The sequence below is a fragment of the Lissotriton vulgaris genome, chromosome 7 (genome assembly GCF_964263255.1).
Source record: "Lissotriton vulgaris chromosome 7, aLisVul1.2, whole genome shotgun sequence".
Classification (NCBI taxonomy): Eukaryota; Metazoa; Chordata; class Amphibia; order Caudata; family Salamandridae; genus Lissotriton; species Lissotriton vulgaris.
The window spans coordinates 1,309,150,531-1,309,171,506 of NC_141695.1; positions in this window are offsets into that span (position 1 = coordinate 1,309,150,531).

The following is a 20,976-nucleotide window of genomic DNA, read 5'->3' on the forward strand; positions in this document are numbered from 1 at the left end:
CACCACCAAGAAATACTACATTTACCGACCAATACACTACCCTATAGAGGTCAACAGATTTACCAACCATCAGCCTGGACTGAGAAAATCCATCCCTCGAGTCTACTCCTATCGCCCCTTGCGAAAGGAGGTTGCCCACCCACAACTATGCTCGTCCTGATGAAGACCCTTTCGTAAGGAAAAGATTCCTACTGATATTGGGTTGAAACGTAGACCACTACATAACCAACGGCCAGCTCCGGTCCCCATTCAGACACTTACGGCTATAACGGAGTTAGGCCTTTTTTGTCATTTATAATTTTGGACTCCTTTGGAGCCTCTAACTGTGGCCCTGATGTCAAGGGACCACATGTACATTGTCTTAGTAATCTGAATAAGACTTGTCACTGAATGAATCAGATCACATATATCCTACCCCCTACACCTTCCCTCACGTCACCCCCTCCCTGTTGTGAATGTGGGCGCGTACACTGCATACAAAACAAATGTATAATGAATACTATATCTATTGATTAGGATGTATGCAATCTTGAAGTAAAATCTTTTTTGCATCAAAAAGCGTTGTTTTTGAATTTATGAACACAAATGGTATGAATTTGTAATTTCTTTCTTTTGGTCTCGGGACCCCTTCCCCCCTTTTTTCCATTTGCTACCCAGGTCCCTACTGACTGCATTGGGTATAACCCTGTTTTCTATAACGCAGCTGGTAATCACTGGCAGAGCGTGACAAGTAGGTGGACCTGAGAAGGACTGTGGGAGTGACCGTCCCCACATGTTCCTACAAGATACGTTGTGTCTTACTGTTCACTGTTTAACTACCCATACAAGTTGTTGGGTACTTCTTGGGATGAATACTACTATTACAGAGGTTTGGTTTGCAATTAACCTGGATGCAATGGAGGGAGAGAGTTTACATGTATGTGAGAGTCGCAAGCTAGTGAGGGACAGAATGAGTGAAATGTGTGACCTAATGGTAAGCAGAGCCAGCTTTAGCACTTGTGACGCCCGGTGCGGCAATCTTTTTTGGGGTCCCCAGTGACCTCCTTCTATGCGCTTTCCCTCACTACTACCCTACAAAAGTGCCCCTCATCTCTCCATGGCCCTTCTCTGACATACATTTCATTTTTTATAGTTCTACTCATAGTTCACTTACACTAAGGGGCATATTAGCAAGGGCCTTATCGCCGCTTTAGCAGCACTTTTTGCAGCTAAAGCTGCAATATTTTTATCGCCCTATCAGCAAGCTATCGCTAACAGCAGTTAGCAACAGCGTTCAGGCGATAGCGACCGGTTTGGGGCCCGCTTTGTATGTCAGCAATATTTATCGCTAATGACATGCAAAGTGGGCCTACCCAAACTGTTGGCGACTGAAAGCAGTCGCTAACACAGCTATCGCCTATTAGCAAGGCAGGCAAAGCGATAAAAAAAGTCACGTTAAGCATGATTATCGCTATAATCTAACGCCTGCTAAAAGCATGACTTACCTGTTGATCCAATGGGAGGTGGTTTGTCAGGTTAAGTCCCCATTGGCGTTAATGCATGAATATTGCTGGATTTTCAAGCATATTCACGCATTTCGCCGCTATTGCTGGATATTTTAGCACAAGAGAGAAAAACGTTGCTAATAGCATGTGTTCTCCGCTAACATATCAAGCGATAGGCCGCTGTAAAAAACAATGCACTTAGCGCATTTTACGATAAATATTGCTATTCCTTGCTAATATGCCCCTCAGTTCTGTGGTTTGCATGGTTCAGATTCTTATCAGCAGGCACATTAACTCTGTGCGCAACTTTATGATGAGTCAAAACTTCCACTAGACAAAACTTCGATCTCTCACCAGCAGGAACATTAATCAACAGAGTTATCATAACATTGTTGGAGCATGAAACCAACTGCTCCGCCCAATCCCAGCACTTTTCCCATGCTGTAAGTAATAGCATAAGAGAAGCACTGGGATTTCTTGGGGAGTGGGGAGCCTGTGCTCATGGATACAATTGCAGTTCTGGGAGTAGAGGAGCGGCGTGGCGTGGGAGCAGAAGTTAAGTGTATCTTTATTTTTTATTTATATTTACCCGCGCTGCCCCGGGCTGCCCCCGCACTGCCCCCAGACTGCCTCACCATTTAGAATGGGCAGCAGCCGCCACTGGGAATTAAGGCTTACATTTTGATGTGCAGTTGTGGTGTTTTATTTTGCTGTGTTGTGGCGGTTGTGCAATTGTTAATTTGTTGGTTTGCTGTGCTATAGCTTTGGTGTTTTAATGAACTACATTGATTTGATCAGTTCATGGGTTGGTGCTGATGGGTTATGTTAGTGTGCTTTATAATGTTGATATGTTGTATTGTGTTGTTGTAGTGCAGTTTTCTTGTTACATCTTTGTGTTGTGTTATACGGGGTTACTTGTATCATGCATTTTACTGGTAAATGGCTCAGTTCAAGAATCAGGCCATATAAGACTGAAAAATGTATGTTGGTGTTTATGAATTCCAATTTGCGATTCTGTAATATCTGACCGAATCACAATTTGGAATTCAATATACATACTGATTCAGTATTAGTAAGGGGCGTGTTTAGGGCATCCCTTCCTAATACTGAATTGCAGCGGTATGTAGGAATGTTTTGCGACTGAAAAGCAGTCATAAAACATTTGCATTTAACCACCTACTTCAAGTAGGTGGTAACCCATTCACAAACAGGAAGGGGTTACCCAAGGGACCCGTTCCCCTTTGTGAATGTTCATAAAAATGTGTTTTTAAGAGCAGGCAGTGGCCCCACAGAAACCACTGCCCGCTCTTGAAAAATGAAAAGAAAACTTTTAATTTTTAGGGCTCGACCTCTGACAATGCGCAAGCATTGCGGATGTCGAGACATAGTGCAGCTTATCCAGAGCTTAACTAAACGGGCGATTTGATGCTGTGCCCGTGAAAAAGCGCCTGCACAGCATTAAAGCCACAAGCCTCCCTCCACATGCTTACCCCAGCGTGCGCTCTGGCATTTCTCCTCCCCTAATTATTCACTGCCCACGGCCGGCCGGCACATCAAAGGCTGCTGCTCCCCGTGTGTCTCGCTTTTAGTGGTGTCATTGTCAGCTCTTTACATTAGATGCTATCATGGTACATGAGACCGTACTTTTCTTTTGTTTTTTCATGTACAGATCTTCTCGTATTATTCTGCCATTGTAGATTGCTTTTGAACTGTTGGACTATACTGGGAAGCTCCCTGCCGGTATTCTTCTTTAAAGAAATACTTTCAAGAAACATGGTGTTGGTCTTTACCCGACATCCGGTGTTTCTTTCTTATTGTTTTGAGACTTCGTACTGCATTCTGAATTAGAGAATGCTATGTTAATTTTACCCCTATTTGTAGTTTAGACTTGGTATTATTAACACATGTGCAATGTATGTCTATTGATTGGGGCGGTTCTGGCACCCAGCAGATGCTTTTCACAGGACTCGACCTTGCAAAGTAGATTGCTTTTCTTGCAACTTTGTGCTATTGTAGTGATAATACGGTTCATACCAACTTGCTTGTTTAGCTGCCGTTTTTAATTTTCACTTATTTCCTCTGTTTCCGCTACCGGTGATCACAATGCTTTGTAATCTTGGGTTTTTTTCCCGCCTAAACTTGTGCTCTCTGGTGTGTCCGTTCACATTTGCGGTCCTTCTCCGTTTTTAAAATATTGAAACAGATGTTATCTTAAACTCCAGGGTTTGTGATTTAATTTTTTTTAAATTTGCAGCCACATTTTGCTAATGCAGGATTTCTTATGTAACAGAATCTGGTGCATTTACTCTTGTGACTTACCTTTCAAAATCTCAGTGGCCATCTTTTTTCCCCTTTTTAGGGCTCGACCTCTGCCAATGCGCCTGCCAACCCACCATACAGCTCCACCGATGCACCCACCACACAACTCCGCTGAGGCACCCACCACACAGCTCCGCCGAGGCACCCACCACACAGCTCCACCGATGCACCCACCACACAGCTCCACCGATGCTCCAACTAAGCTCCACCAATGCACCCACCACACAGCTCCACCAATGCACCCACTAAGCTCCACCGATGCACCCACCACACAGCTTCACCGATGCACCCACCACACAGCTCCACCGAGGCACCCAACACACAGCTCCACCGACGCACCCACCACACAGCTCTACCAATGCACCCACCACACAACTCTACCGATGCACCCACCACACAGCTCCACCTACACAGCTCCACCGATGCACCCACCACACAGCTCCACCGATGCACCCACCACACAGCTCCACCGATGCACCCACCACACAGCTCCACCGATGCACCCACCACAAAGCTCCACCGATGCACCCACCACACAGCTTCACCGATGCACCCACCGCACAGCTCCACTGACACAGCTCCACCGATGCACCCACCACAGCTCCACCGACACAGCTCCACCGATGCAGCCACCACCCAGCTCCACTGATGCAACCACCACACAGCTCCACCAACACAGCTCCACTGATGCACCCACCACACAGCTCCACTGATGCACCCACCACACAGCTCCACTGATGCACCCACCACACAGCTCCACTGATGCACCCACCATAGAGCTCCACCGATGCACCCACCACAGAGCTCCACCTATGCCCCCACCACAGAGCTCCACCTATGCCCCCACCACAGAGCTCCACAGATGCCCCCACCACACAGCTCCACCGATGCCACCACCGCACATTTCCACCGAGGCACCCACCACACAGCTCCACCGAGGTACCTACCACACAGCTCCACCGATGCACCCACCACACAGCTCCACCGATGCACCCACCACACAACTCCACCGATGCACCCATCACACAGCTCCACCTATGCACCCACTACACAGCTCCACCTATGCACCCACCACACAGCTCCACCGATGCACCCACCACACAGCTCCACTGATACACCCACTACACAGCTCCACCGATGCACCCACCACACGGCTCCACCGATGCTCCAACTAAGCTGGACCAATGCACCCACCACACAGCTCCACCAATGCACCCACTAAGCTTTACCGATGCACCCACCACACAGCTCCACCGATGCACCCACCACACAGCTTCACCGATGCACCCACCACACAGCTCCACCGATGCACCCACCACACAGCTCCACCTATGCACCCACCACACAGCTCCACCGAGGCACCCACCACACAGCTCAACAGATGCATCCACCACACAGCTCCACAGAGGCACCCACCACACAGCTCAACCGATGCACCCACCACACAGCTCTACCGATGCACCCACCACACAGCTCCACCTATGCACCCACCACCCAGCTCCTCCGATGCACCCACCACACAGCTCCGACACAGCTCCACCAATGCACCCACCACACAGCTCCACTGATGCACCCACCACACAGCTCCACCGATGCACCCACCACACAGCTCCACCGATGCACCCACCACACAGCTCCACCGATGCACCCACCACACAGCTCCACCGATGCACCCACCACACAGCTCCACCGATGCACCCACCACACAGCTCCACCGATGCACCCACCACACAGCTCCACCGATGCACCCACCACACAGCTCCACCAATGCACCCACTAAGCTCCACCGAGGCACCCAGCTCCACCGATGCACCCACCACACAGCTCCACCTATGCACCCACCACCCAGCTCCTCCAATGCACCCACCACACAGCTCCACTGACACAGCTCCACCGATGCACCCACCACACAGCTCCACCGATGCACCCACCACACAGCTCCACCGAGGCTCCAACTAAGCTCCAGCAATGCACCCACCACACAGCTCCACCAATGCACCCACTAAGCTCCACCGATGCACCCACCACACAGCTCCACCGATGCACGCACCACACAGCTCCACCGAGGCACCCACCACACAGCTCCACTGAGGCACCCACCACACAGCACCACCGATGAACCCACCACACAGCTCCACCAATGCACCCACCCCACAGCTCCACCAATGCACCCACCACACAGCTCCACCGAGGCACCCACCACACAGCTCCACCGAGGCACCCACCACACAGCTCCACCGATGAACCCACCACACAGCTCCACCGATGCAGCCACCACACAGCTCCACCGATGCAGCCACCACACAGCTCCACCGACACAGCTCCACCGATGCACCCACCACCCAGCTCCACCGATGCACCCACCACACAGCTCCACCGATGCACCCACCACACAGCTCCACTGATGCACCCACCACAGAGCTCCACGGATGCACCCACCAGAGAGCTCCACCGATGCACCCACCAGAGAGCTCCAACGATGCACCCACCAGAGAGCTCCACCGATGCCCCCACCACAGAGCTCCACCGATGCTCCCACCACAGAGCTCCACTGATGCACCCACCACAGAGCTCCACTGATGCACCCACCACAGACCTCCACCGATGCACCCACCACAGAGCTCCACAATGCCCCCACCACACAGCTCCACAGATGCCCCGACCACACAGCTCCACAGATGCCCCCACCACACAGCTCCACAGATGCCCCCACCACACAGCTCCACCGATGCACCCACCTGACAGCTCCACCGAGGCACTCACCACACAGCTCCACCGAGGCACCTACCACACAGCTCCACCGAGGCACCTACCACACAGCTCCACCGAGGCACCTACCACACAGCTCAACAGAGGCACCTACCACACAGCTCCACAGAGGCACCTACCACACAGCTCCACAGATGCACCCACCACGCAGCTCCACTGATGCACCCACCACGCAGCTTTACCGATGCACCCACCACAAAGCTCCGCCGAGGCACCCACCACACAGCTCTACTGATGCACCCACCTCACAGCTCCACCAATGCACCCACCAAACAGCTCCTCCGAGGCACCCACCACACAGCTCTACCGATGCACCCACCACACAGCTCCACCAATGCACCCACCACACAGCTCCACCAATGCACCCACCACAAAGCTCCACCGATGCACCCACCACACAGCTCCACTGATGCACCCACCACCCAGCTCCACCGATGCACCCACCACACAGCTCCACCTACACAGCTCCACCGATGCACCCACCACCCAGCTTCACCAATGCACCCACCAAACAGCTCCACCGACACAGCTCCACCGATGCACCCACCACACAGCTCCACTGATGCACCCACCACACAGCTCCACCGATGCTCCAGCTAAGCTCCACCAATGCACCCACCACACAGCTCCACCAATGCACCCACTAAGCTCCACCGATGCACCCACCACACAGCTTCACCGAGGCACCCACCACGTAGCTCCACCGAGGCACCCACCACACAGCTCCAACTATGCACCCACCACACAGCTCAACCAATGCACCCACCACACACCTCACCCGATGCACCCACCACACAGCTCCACCTACACAGCTCCACCGATGCACCCACCACACAGCTCCACCAATGCACCCACCACACAGCTCCACCGAGGCACCCACCACACAGCTCCACCGATGCACCCACCACACAGCTCCAATGATGCACCCACCACACAGCTCCACCGATGCAGCCACCACACAGCTTCACCGACACAGCTCCACCGATGCACCCACCACCCAGCTCCACCGATGCACCCACCACACAGCTCCACCGACACAGCTCCACCGATGCACCCACCACACAGCTCCACCGATGCACCCACCACAGAGCTCCACCGATGCACCCACCAGAGAGCTCCACCGATGCACCCACCACAGAGCTCCACCGATGCACCCACCACAGAGCTCCACAGATGCCCCCACCACAGAGCTCCACAGATGCCCCCACCACACAGCTCCACCGATGCACCCACCACACAGCTCCACCGAGGCAACCACCACACAGCTCCACCGAGGCACCTACCACACAGCTCCACCGATGCACCTACCACACAGCTCCACCGATGCACCTAAGACACAGCTCCACCGATGCACCCACCACACAGCTCCACCGATGCACCCACCACACAGCTCCACCAAGGCACCCACCACACAGCTCCACCGAGGCACCCACCACACAGTTCCACCGAGGCACCCACCACACAGTTCCACCGAGGCACCCACCACACAGCTCAACAGAGGCACCCACCACACAGCTCCACAGATGCACCCACCACACAGCTCCACAGATGCACCCACCACACAGCTCCACAGAGGTACGCACCACACAGCTCCACCGAAGAACCCACCACACAGCTCCACTGATGCACCCACCATGCAGCTTTACCGAAGCACCCACCACACAGCTCTGCCGAGGTACCCACCACACAGCTCTACCGATGCACCCACCACACAGCTCTACCGATGCACCCACCACACAGCTCTACCGATGCACCCACCACACAGCTCCGCCGAGGCACCCACTACACAGCTAAACCGATGCACCCATCACACAGCTCTACCGATGCACCCACCACACAGCTCCGCTGATGCACCCACCACACAGCTCCACCGATGCACCTACCACACAGCTCCACCTACACAGCACCACCGATGCACCCACCACCCAGCTCCACCGATACACCCACCGCACAGCTCCACTGACACTGCTCCACTGATGCACCCACCACACAGCTCCACTGATGCACCCACCACACAGCTCCACTGATGCACCCACCACACAGCTCCACTGATGCACCCACCATAGAGCTCAACAGAGGCACCCACCACACAGCTCCACAGATGCACCCACCACACAGCTCCACAGATGCACCCACCACACAGCTCCACAGAGGTACGCACCACACAGCTCCACCGAAGAACCCACCACACAGCTCCACTGATGCACCCACCATGCAGCTTTACCGAAGCACCCACCACACAGCTCTGCCGAGGTACCCACCACACAGCTCTACCGATGCACCCACCACACAGCTCTACCGATGCACCCACCACACAGCTCTACCGATGCACCCACCACACAGCTCCGCCGAGGCACCCACTACACAGCTAAACCGATGCACCCATCACACAGCTCTACCGATGCACCCACCACACAGCTCCGCTGATGCACCCACCACACAGCTCCACCGATGCACCTACCACACAGCTCCACCTACACAGCACCACCGATGCACCCACCACCCAGCTCCACCGATACACCCACCGCACAGCTCCACTGACACTGCTCCACTGATGCACCCACCACACAGCTCCACCGATGCACCCACCACATAGCTCCACCGATGTTCCAACTAAGCTCCACCAATGCACTTACCACACAGCTCCACCGAGGCACCACCACACAGCTCCACCAATGCACCCACCACACAGCTCCACTAATGCACCCACCACACAGCTCCACCGATGCACCCACCACACAGCTCCACCGATGCACCCACCACACAGCTCCACCGATGCACCCACCACTCAGTTCCACCGAGGCACCTACCACACAGCTCCACCGAGGCGCCCACCACACAGCTCCACCGATGCACCCACCACACAGCTCCACCAATGCACCCACCACACAGCTCCACCAATGCACCCACCACACAGCTCCACCAATGCACCCACCACACAGCTCCACCTACACAGCTCCACCAATGCACCCACCACACAGTTCAACAGATGCACCCACCACACAGCTCCACATATGCACCCACCACACAGCTCCACGTATGCACCCACCACACAGCTCCACATATGCACCCACCACACATCTCCACCGAAGCACCCACCACACAGCTCCACCGAAGCACCCACCACACAGCTCCACGGATGCACCCACCACACAGCTCCGCCGAGGCACCCACCACACAGCTCCACCGATGCACCCACCACACAGCTCCACCGATGCTCCAACTAAGCTTCACCGATGCACCCACCACACAGCTCCACCAATGCACCCACTAAGCTCCACCGATGCGCAACCACAGCATCCCTCAGCGCAACCACAGCATCCCTCAGCGCAACCACAGCATCCCTCAGCGCAACCACAGCATCCCTCAGCACAACCCAAAAATCACTCAGCATAACCACCGCATCACTGGTTCAAATATGTTCTTTCAATGTTTCAAGCTGTTTTCAAGCTTTCACGCTTTATTACAAATCACAAAAAGATGTTAATATTTCACTTCTGTTCTTGGATTTTCGTCACATTAAAAAACACTGAACATTATCTTCACAAAAGTTATTTACAAAAGTTTAAGCTATTGCCATTACAAAATAAATAAATTATTTAGGTATTAATTATTTAAAAAAATTAAAATCCATTGTTATTTGTAATATCAATACATCCAAGTCACGTAAATACAAAACATGTTGCATTACAAATGCTATAGGTGTCACATTTGCGAAAGTTATAACTATTGGCATTGTAAATGACAAAGCTATTAATTTAGCTATTTTAAAAAATAACACATAAATAAAAAAAAATCATTTATAAGACCAATAGCTCAAACTTTCCGAATGCGAGCCCGATTGCATTTCCAATGCTTGTTCTTTTTTAAATGCAAACCATTTTCCTTTAAGGAAAACGATCCGCATTTACAAAAAATATATTGCTTTATTTAAAAGCAATCACAGACATGGTGGACGGCAGGCCATCATCCCTGTGCTTTTAGTGATTCCTAATAGGTTGCAAATTGCGACCTGCCTCCTTAATATTATTGAGGTAGGTCAATTTGCGACCTATTAGGAAACGCTAAATGAAGCTCATGGAGTTTCATACATTCAAACAGTGATTAACGAAATGGCATTCGCAGAGAATCAAAATTAGGTAATCGCTATTTGAAATAATGATACATGTGGCCCATTGCCACTGGACTATTTTCGTATGGGGAGTGTAATGTGATTCGGTGATTTTATTTTTTTCATTGTGTTATCATTGTTGTCCCTCAACATTCGTCGCCTAATAGCACCACCACAAATCATCTTTCTTGACACAGTAGCAAAAGGTGTTTGCCGTAAACTTTTCGCTATTTACTATCCACGGAAAAATATTGCAAAATGTCCTATGACACTAAGTAGGTCTGGAAGGCTTCACAACGGCTCATTTTGTCTACAACGGACCGGGCATTCTTCTACCCCCTTTGTGACACCATGCTGCTGAAAGTAGCCCCAGTTATCCGCTCTCTCGCCACACTCTCTCTCGTGACCCTCCATTGCTGAGTGCAATCCATTCGCCTCTTCCGAAGCCTCCTGCAGTGCACAATGACGGAAACCTCAGGTCAATGACCTCTCCCTTCTGGTAACACCTCTCTCCCCTATCTCTCGGTTACACCGCTGCAGACTTTTGAAAACTTCAGGTCATTGACCTCTCCGGTCTATTTGCTCCTGTGCCAAGCGAAGGGGGCACGAGGCCATTACCCTTCCGCTGCAGGTTGCACCTGTATAAAATGAAGGATACCCTTGGTATCTCGTGCATTATGTGCTTCCCCCTTGTGCTCCGTGTGAATGTGATGAAGAGTTAAATAGTGCAAGTTTGTGGATTTGGAAGTGATGGTTTGGTGATCTGAAGACAATGGCAGATAACTGTTGCCCTTCCTGGGGGCGTCCACGTGCGTGTCAATTAATTCTAGCTGCACTACTACTGAAAAAAAAGAAATCTACATGTAACCACTGTGTCTTCCCTCTTCACTGTGAACACGTGAAACGCCCTTTCCACACATTAATTACAACTGCAATGAGGATTCTCACCAAGCAGTGTTGACAATTTGCAACCTATAGCATCCTGCCAGCTCGGTGGAGTATGTGCTCACTAAACGAGCACACTGGCATCTTTCAATGGCAAAGCACAAGCAACAACCTGGGGGTATCCTTCCAAGCCAGTGGATTACACTCACCTTCTATGTGCACGCAGACATCTTGTAAAGTGGGGGATAACAGCCATTCCCAACCTCTCAGATAATCTTACACTCCAGTGGGGTACACTCATCAACTGTGCCCATGCGGGCACCTTAGCAAAGGTAAAGACAATAACCTTACTGGGGGTTTATACAGCACTGTGGGCATAGTTACAACCCAATGTAGGCACGTTTTCACCACTTGTACCTACTAGCTTTGAAAGCATGCGCACTCGGGGGAAATTTATAAAAAGGGGCGCAGTGTAGTACAGCAAGTCACCTTAATGCGCTGCACTGCGTCACTGGGAAAGGGTTGGAATACACAGTGATTAAGGCATATGGTGCATTCCTGAGTTTTCACCCTGCACTGATGCACGCTAGACTGCCTAGTGCCAATGTAGTCACGCTTGCACAATGGTGCCAGGGTGCCTTTGTTGCATGCCGGATTGTTTTTGTACAGTAAGGGACAACTTCCTGCACAAAAACAACCCTGAGAGACATATTTCTCTGTGTGTGCTGCAGAATGCAGCACATATAGAAAGAGGAAGCAACAAGGAGAAAAAAAAGATATTTCACCTTGTTACGCCTCTACTGGAGAGGCGTACCTTTTTGGAGCATTCCCCGGTGTATATGGTCTTGTAAATCTGGCAATGTGTTAAAACCATGGGAGCTACATGGGAACACCCACGCAAAGCTCATGGAACGCCTTCCCAGGGCAGAGTAATGCAAGATAGCTGTTTGTGCTGTGTTGCATTTCTCTATATTTCTGGAGCTCCTCAAAGCCACGCAAAGTGGCTTCGTGTGGGTTAAGAAATCTGACGTAGAGGTTTGCGTCACGCATGTACCACGTAGCGCAGTGCAAACATGACACAACCCTCATTATAAATGAGCCCCTCAGAGCAAGTGGACTCAACTGGGAGCCATATTTAAGACTTCAGTGGTGCAGGGCAGCACAGCAAGTCACCCTGTCCTTTTCCCTTGCGCTGGCGCCGATTTGGCAGCCAAACGCCAACATGGACACTCTTGCTCCATGTTGACGGGTGCCTGTGTTGAAGGTATGATTTTCTGTGTGCAGGAAGGGGCACCTTCCTGCATAAAAATAATCCTGAGAGGCAAAGTCATCTTTCTATGTGTGAACACTAGAATGCAGCACACATAGAAAGAGTAAAAAATGAAGAGAAATAAAGATATACCTCTTGGTTGGGCCACATATTTTGAGGTGTATCTTTTAGGCGCATTCCCCGGTTTACAAGGTGTTGTAAATCTGGGAATGCATCAAAAAACATGGAATGCCTACCCAGGGTAGAGTAACGCAACACAGTGATTTGCGCTGCGTTATTTCATATTTTTGCAGCCACTCTAAGCCAAGCAAAGTTGCTTTGTGTGGTTTCAAAAATAGGACTTACGGATCATGCCGCTCGTGCACCACATTGTGTGATGCAAACTGGGTCATAAATATGGCCGTGGGTTTAACCCCTTCGGTGCGCATGACGGCCCCCGGCCGTCATGCGTCACAGTGGGCTTGTGCGGAGGACGGCCGGGAGCTGTCCGAATCCCGCCCAATATTTAAATCGCCCGCACAGGGTGAAAATGTGCGCAGCGCCGAAGGGGTTAAACAATACTATTTATGAATGTGACCGTAGAAGGGCTTAGAAACAACTATATATGCATGGAGAAAGAAGGTCTCACTAGTGGTTTAAAGGATGAAAATATGAAAGTATGGTTGTTGTGAGCAATGCGTGCATTTACACAAACAAGGGTTGTGCTTTCCAGTGTGTTCCTCCTTGTCAAGTGTGCTTGCATGCCTTCTTTACTGTGGCTCCTTTGTTGCTTAGGTGAAAGGAGGAGTGTGGTTGCTTGTCCATACTCCGCTTTGTATTTTGCTGTAGAGTTATTTTGCCTGGTGAGATGTTTGGTGTGGCGTGATTTTAACCCATGGGATGAGGAGCACACAGCAGTTTTACTTTTTTTGAATAGCTCAGCAGGACAATATCGTCAGCGTACAAAAGATGGGAAACCTTAAAACCTCATCACTGGATTCTAAATGGTGCAGAAATGCTAATCCAAGCCTTATACTGAATCACAAACGTGTGCGTAAGTTTTATTCACAAACATCAATCTTGTTTACCCAATGCATTTCGGGCCTAAAATCAGGCCCTTCGTCAGGGGTTTGTTTATCTAAAAATACAAAATACATAAATTAGACTATGTTTAACCCGGTCCCACTCATCAATACATACCCATAACCCCCATGACGTTCCACCGAATCAACGTTTTCCCGCTAAAAAAACGTAGCTTCATACTACCCTTTTAAATGGATATTTCCATTTTCTGTTACTAATACAAAACTGCATTTCTCCCATTCTGTTTCCCATCAAATACAACCTCTGTGTGCATTCCATTACCCCCACCTCGATCACATATTCCTTTTCTCCCATACTAACCCCAATATTCCTTACACTACCCCACCTTACAAACTTCCGCTCGATTTCCGTGATTCTAACTTCCTGTCTGCATAAATGTTAGTCATAATTCGTACCTTTGAAACTGTAGTCCATACTTTCAAATTATCAGCGCTTTCATCCTCTCACTTTCACCACCACCAAACCGGAATCAACCTAATCTGCAACTCCCTGATCATTCTCCTTATAACGCTACTTATCTCCGCCCCTCTGCTACATCTGATACCAATTAGACACCCTCCTATACGTCAACCTACTTCTTCCCTGCATCGAGGTAGGGGTAATGGAATGCACACAGAGGTTGTATATGACTTACGGTTTGGAATAGGGTTGTCTCCTGCATGGTTTTATGAATGTGCATCCTTGCCCAAGATACCCCAGTGCAAGTGTTAATTTAAAAAAAAAAAATAGTTTTTTAACCTCAGCGTTCACAAACATGGTGGATGCATTTTGAATTCCCTTTCCAGTGCTTAATTTGAGCTGGTGGTTGTTTCTGGGGGACACCAGCACTCATTTTTAGGGGCCAATACTTATTTTTTTGCAGCAGACATCTACCAAGAGCATAAGAGAGAAGAACACACAAAGTGGAAAGATAGGAAGAGAAAGAAGGAAAATCCATCACAAAGGGAGGAAGCAAAAACCTGCAAGAGTGAGATAAAGGGGCATGGAGTGTCTGGTAGTGGATTAAAGAGGAATGAGATCAACTTAAGACCACTTTAGGCTTTGTATTCGGTGTGCTAACATGTACTAGTGTCAGCCACAGGCTTCTTCGTAGATGTTTGGGCACCGACACTCATTCTTTAAGAAATTAAACACTACCCTTAGTGTAATTGTTATATGTAACCCAGAGTCTGACTCTGTGGTCATGAGGAAGACACCATGTGTGTCTTCATTATCCACAAGAACTACTGCTCCCCATTGTCAGCTGGCATATGCTTGGCAGTGGTGGCAGTGTGTGATTTTAATTAGTCACAGAGCAGGCCTGTTCCCCTGATGTAAAACACAAGAAGGTCTGGACTGCGGGGTGCAATTCACACACTGCACATTTGCCTCACTATATGCGGACAATGGACTGCTCTATTTCAATGACCCACTGAGTAGACTACCAGATGCCATGAAGTTGTTGAGTGAATTTAGTAACATATCAGGAATGAAGTTAAATTGGGGCAATTTGTGTCTCTTCCATATTCACTCACTGGTTTCTTATACCATAATGGAGGTACATTGTTCCTCACTACAATGGGAGCCCGTGATGTTTGGATACCTAAGCATCAAAATCTACCACTCGCATGCTCAAGTACTGTTGGGCGCAGTGATAGCGATTAAACTATCCATCCCATTTTGGTGTAGACTTCCACTTTCACCATTATGCCAGGTACCAATAATGAACAAGTTAACATTGCCCAAACTGCTGTATTATTTTGTGGCGATGCTTATGATACTGACGGGACTGTTCATCACAGAGATTACGGAATGGCAGTCTTAACATCGGGTAATACTTGAAAACAACTTGCAAAAGGGAAGACACTGCACCCTCTAGATTGAGAGGGCCTTGGAGCTCCCAGAATGGAGAGGTACTACTTGGCAGCTGAACTGCGACTGCCAAGTACTGGATCAGCTTATTACCCCCAGGTCCCTTATGTCCTCGTCCCATTCATTAACTAATTGGAGATAACCATCTCCCAACAGAAAAAAAGAGCAGAGGCATGCTGGGTCCCTAATACTGCCCCTCCCACCCGGAGTAAATAAGCAGTACTCACCCAGCATCCCATCTGTTATTTTTTTCTGTCTGTCAACAGGAGTTTGCTGTGGTTGCTGGTGCTGTTCCTGCTGGGCTTGAGTGGCTTCCCTCACTTGGTACTCCCCGTACGGCTGCCTGGCTGTGTGGTCGGGGTGTCAGCTGTCCTGCCTCCTGGCCTGCCGCGCTTGCTGGGAGGCTGATTTCTTCATGGCCTTGGACTCTTGGGTGCAGGCCAGCCCTTTGCGGCTGGTGCGCCAGCCTCCGGGTCTATTCCGGGTCATGGGGCGCGTCTTCCTGGATCCTGGCTGCTTGGAAGACGCGCTGCGATTGCCTCCTGGCTGTCTGCTAGGTCCTGGCGTGGATCCTGTGGTGCGCCTTGGACTGGTGGGAGGGAAGCCCTTGTTCGTGTCGTGGCCTCCCTCCTGGGCAAGTCCTGCATAGCGGTCTCTTTTTTCCCTTCTTTGCTTTTTGTAATGAAAGCTGCAGGCTGCCGCTGTTGGTGCTAGGGGGCTGTGTTATGTCCCGGCGGCTCCTCTGCGTTCTGGCGGCTTGTCTTGTCTCCCACACCAATTTTCTACTTGAAGGCTCCCTCGAGCCGCTGTGGGCTAATGCGCTCGTGGAGAGGCACCTGCGCGCCTGGAGAGATAATACGTTTCAAGGATACGGCAGCCTGCTCAGCAACCCCAAATAATGCCTAATCTCTGCTGATGACAGATAATAATCTAGAAACAAGTGTCCAGAGATGGCCAGCACAAATCTGCACCCACCTGGTGAAACACTCTAAAGACTTTGCAATTGTACTCGTTTGTCGGACTGCATCTACCATGATGCTTAGGGGCGACCCTGCTGGGAGGTGAAGCAGTGTGCTCCCACACCAATTTTCTACTTGAAGGCTCCCTCGAGCCGCTGTTGGCTGACGAGCTCGTGGAGAGGCACCTGCGCGCCTGGAGAGATACTACATTCTAAGGATACAGCAGCCTGCTCTTTCTTGTGAATATAATACTCAGGCAAAATGTATGGACAACACTAGCACATGATTATTGGCATTTTGCCAAACAATACAATAAAAAGCAATCAAAACAGGTATTTGCACATTTGATACATTTTAATTAGTACATAAAAAATTATTCATTGGTAAAAAATAAGTACATTCATATGTATGCATGATAAAAATGTTTTAACATTGTGACATATGTATAAGTTCAGATATTCATCAAATACATATCATGATTCAATAAAAGATGGTTTCCTGTCTACGCGTTTCGACACAGGAGTGTCTTCCTCAGGACTGTACCATCGTATTTCTAATTAAACAAGAAGTGACCGCTAATGATATGTGTTGGTGAATGGGGTCAGCAAGTAGTAATTCCAAAAGGCACAACAGATCTGTAGTAGTAATTTTTGAGCAGTATAGGTGAGAAAACACGTCCTTACTTTGAGATTTTATTCATATTTAAAAACAATAGTGGTCGTGTTTCAGAAGGGTAGATTCTGGTGATCCTGAAGATTAAATGTTCTATACCCTTTTTATTCTGTGTGCGGGTAAACCGGCTGCAGGAGGTACCTAGCGTCTTTTAATTCTGGTTTAGAGTCTTTCCAAATGGGCCGGCTCTGACTGGTGCTAGATGGCTTTGTTTCGTGATGTCTGCGTGTGGGTAAACCGGCTGAAAGAGGTTCCCGGCGTCTCTTAATTCTGATTAGAAGTCTGTCCAAATGGGCCGGCTATGACTAGTGCTCGGTGACTTTGTTTCGTGATGTGTTCTCAAAAAAGCTGACCGGTTGCAAGGGATCCCGGCGGTATCTCGTTGTGCGATGTGAATCCACATCGCACAACGAGATACCGCCGGGATCCCTTGCAACCGGTCAGCTTTTTTGAGAACACATCACCAAACAAAGCCATCTAGCACCAGTCAGAGCCGGCCCATTTGGAAAGACTCTAAACCAGAATTAAAAGACGCCGGGTACCTCCTGCAGCCGGTTTACCCGCACACAGAATAAAAAGGGTATAGAACATTTAATCTTCAGGATCACCAGAATCTACCCTTCTGAAACACGACCACTATTGTTTTTAAATATGAATAAAATCTCAAAGTAAGGACGTGTTTTCTCACCTATACTGCTCAAAAATTACTACTACAGATCTGTTGTGCCTTTTGGAATTACTACTTGCTGACCCCATTCACCAACACATATCATTAGCGGTCACTTCTTGTTTAATTAGAAATACGATGGTACAGTCCTGAGGAAGACATTCCTGTGTCGAAACGCGTAGACAGGAAACCATCTTTTATTGAATCATGATATGTATTTGATGAATATCTGAACTTATACATATGTCACAATGTTAAAACATTTTTATCATGCATACATATGAATGTACTTATTTTTTACCAATGAATAATTTTTTATGTACTAATTAAAATGTATCAAATGTGCAAATACCTGTTTTGATTGCTTTTTATTGTATTGTTTGGCAAAATGCCAATAATCATGTGCTAGTGTTGTCCATACATTTTGCCTGAGTATTATATTCACAAAAAAGTCTTGCCCTGACTCAGGAAATCTATCCACATCAGGGGGTCCCTGTTTGTTTCACAAAATACAGCAGCCTGCTCAGCAACCCCAAATAATGCCTAATCTCAGCTGATGACAGATAATAATCTAGAACACGTGTCCAGAGATGGCCAGCACTAATCTGCACCCACCTGGTGAAACACTCTAAAGACTTTGCAAGTGTACTCGCTTGTCCGACTGCATCTACCATGATGCTTAGGGGCGACCCTGCTAATTTTCTACTTGAAGGCTCTCAAGGGGACGCTGTGGGCTGACGAGCTTGTGGAGAGGCACCTGCGCGCCTGGAGAGATACTACGTTCCGAGGATACGGCAGCCTGCTCAGCAACCCCAAATAATGCCTAATCTCTGCTGATGACAGATAATAATCTAGAAACATGTGTCCAGAGATGGCCAGCACTAATCTGCACCCACCTGGTGAAACACTCTAAAGACTTTGCAAGTGTACTCGCTTGTCCGACTGCATCTACCATGATGCTTAGGGGCGACCCTGCTAATTTTCTACTTGAAGGCTCTCAAGGGGACGCTGTGGGCTGACGAGCTTGTGGAGAGGCACCTGCGCGCCTGGAGAGATACTACGTTCCGAGGATACGGCAGCCTGCTCAGCAACCCCAAATAATGCCTAATCTCTGCTGATGACAGATAATAATCTAGAAACATGTGTCCAGAGATGGCCAGCACTAATCTGCACCCACCTGGTGAAACACTCTAAAGACTTTGCAAGTGTACTCGCTTGTCGGACTGCATCTACCATGATGCTTAGTGGCGACCCTGCTGGGAGGTGAAGCAGTGTGCTCCCACACCAATTTTCTACTTGAAGGCTCCCTCGACCCGCTGTGGGCTGACGAGCTCGTGGGGAGGCACCTTCGCGCCTGGAGAGATACTACGTTCCAAGGATACGGCAGCCTGCTCAGCAACCCCAAATAATGCCTAATCTCTGCTGCTGACAGATAATCTAGAAACACATGTCCAGAGATGGCCAGCACTAATCTGCACACACCTGGTGAAACACTCTAAAGACTTTGCAAGTGTACTCGCTTGTCTGACTGCATCTACCATGATGCTTAGGGGAGACCCTGCTGGGAGGTGAAGCAGTGTGCTCCCACACCAATTTTCAACTTGTCTTGTATCTCCATGCCTTCTGCCGGAGGGGATGTGGCTCAGTGGTCGGGCGCATGCTGGCCTGTGTGTGGCCCTGGATTTCACTCCCGGCTTCTCAGTTTTTTTTCTGCCTTGCTTTTCTTGGTGGGTTTTGCGGACAACTTGGCTGGCTTCGTGTTTATGGGTGACTTGGAGTCCCTGCCTTGCATGGCTTTCCCATATTGGCCTTTCCCATGCATGGCTTTACTGCAGTTGCTTTTGCTGTGCTTGGTTCGACATCTCAAATGTGCATTGTCATAGTTTATTTCGTCCTTCTCCTGGGTTGCGCACCCCTCCTTTCCATGTCAGAGGTTTGCCTTACTCTATGTCTTGCACTGGGGCTGTCTCCTGTACACAGTCCTGGGTTTCGGCACGGGTTAGTCTTCCCGTTGGCTGCTTGGTGAAACTGCTCATTGTGGCATGGTGGCTGTGTTTGTGTTTGTGATGGGGACGTTCAGGTGCTCTGTCCTGTTGGGTGGCCGAGTGCCTGCTTGTTTTTTCGGGGTTGTGCCGGTGCTCTCCTTTGTGAGCTTCTGTCTTTTTGGGCTGTGCCGGTTCTCTCCCTTTCCTGTTCTTTGTTTGCCGGTGCTCCGTCCCAGGTGATGCTGGCCGCTTGTTGGGTGATGCCAGCCCCGGACGTGCTCTCTTGTGGTCCCTGGCGGTCTGCCTTGCCCTTGCTCCTTTGGGGGCTGTTCTGGGTCCTAGATGCTGCTTTACGGGGGTTCCTGGTGGCAGGGTCTCTCATTCGGGGTCACTGTCTTAGTGTAGTGCCCATGTGCCTGGTGGCACGTGTTTCGGCATTTGCTGTTCAGCCATTTGGGGCTCTGTTTGGTGGGTTCTCCTCTCCGTAATGTTCCTTTGGTGCCTTGGCTCTCTTTGGTTATTGGCGTTCTCGCTCTGTGTTGGTTGGCTGCCCTGGGCTGGAGTGTGTTCTTGTCCCTGTCTTGGTGGTGGGTTCCGTCTCGGTTGGCTCCCTCTGTGAGGGCTCCTGGGGTTGCCTGGTGTTTTTGGGGTCCTCCTGCATGGTTGCTTGCTCTCTGTCCCTTGCTGCTTGCCCGGGAGTCGGGGTCGCATCACGCTCTTGGCGTCTACAGTTTGCTTCTGCTTCTGGTCTTTCTCCCCGCTTCTGGGCTCTGCTGTTGCTCCCGCCCCGGGCTTTTGTTGGGGTGGTGTTTGAGCTCCTCTGGCGTCTGGTTTGGGGGTCCTGCGGACTCGTGTTTGTCCTTTCCTGGGTTCCTGCTGGCTGCTGGGGTCTGCCCCGCTTTTCTTGGTGTCACTGCTCGG